The sequence below is a fragment of the Halichoerus grypus genome, chromosome 6, assembly GCF_964656455.1.
Source record: "Halichoerus grypus chromosome 6, mHalGry1.hap1.1, whole genome shotgun sequence".
Lineage (NCBI taxonomy): Eukaryota > Metazoa > Chordata > Mammalia > Carnivora > Phocidae > Halichoerus > Halichoerus grypus.
In genome coordinates, this window is record NC_135717.1 from 171,506,773 (window position 1) to 171,507,360 (window position 588).

The following is a 588-nucleotide window of genomic DNA, read 5'->3' on the forward strand; positions in this document are numbered from 1 at the left end:
GAGGCACCGCTTCATCTTTGATAGGGTGATTGGCTGTCTCCAGATTTGAGCTGTTTGTAAAGCTCCGCCAGAGCTCCTAGAACTGAGGTTTACGGAGGTTGTGGGACATCCAAAATGAGTGAGGCAGAGTGCCTCATATTCTAGATTTTATTCAGGAGATGGTGATAGAGGGGCAGTGTTGCGGGATTTTGAGCATGCGAGACATTTATACCACTGGACAGAAATTCCAGTTTCTGCCTGAATTGGAAATGAGTCTCTCTGCTAGTCATCCTGGCCCAAGGGCACCTTAAAATTCTTCGAATCAGGGAGAATGCGATGTCATTCCTGGTACCTGGAACAGTACCTACCGTATGTGCTCAATAATTATTTGATAAAGAATGGGGTAGGAGTGAGAGGAGGTTAGCGTGCAGAAATGAGATATGCCCCGGCGGCGGCAGGGCCGGCGCGCAGGGATTTTCACATCTCTATAGCAACGCCCGCTTCCACGAGCACCCGCAGGGGAACTACAAGTCCCACAAGGACCCGCGGCTTCCCCGCCCCTGGGGGCAGGGGCGCGGGCGAGCGCGGAACCGGCTTTTCCTCCTTCCT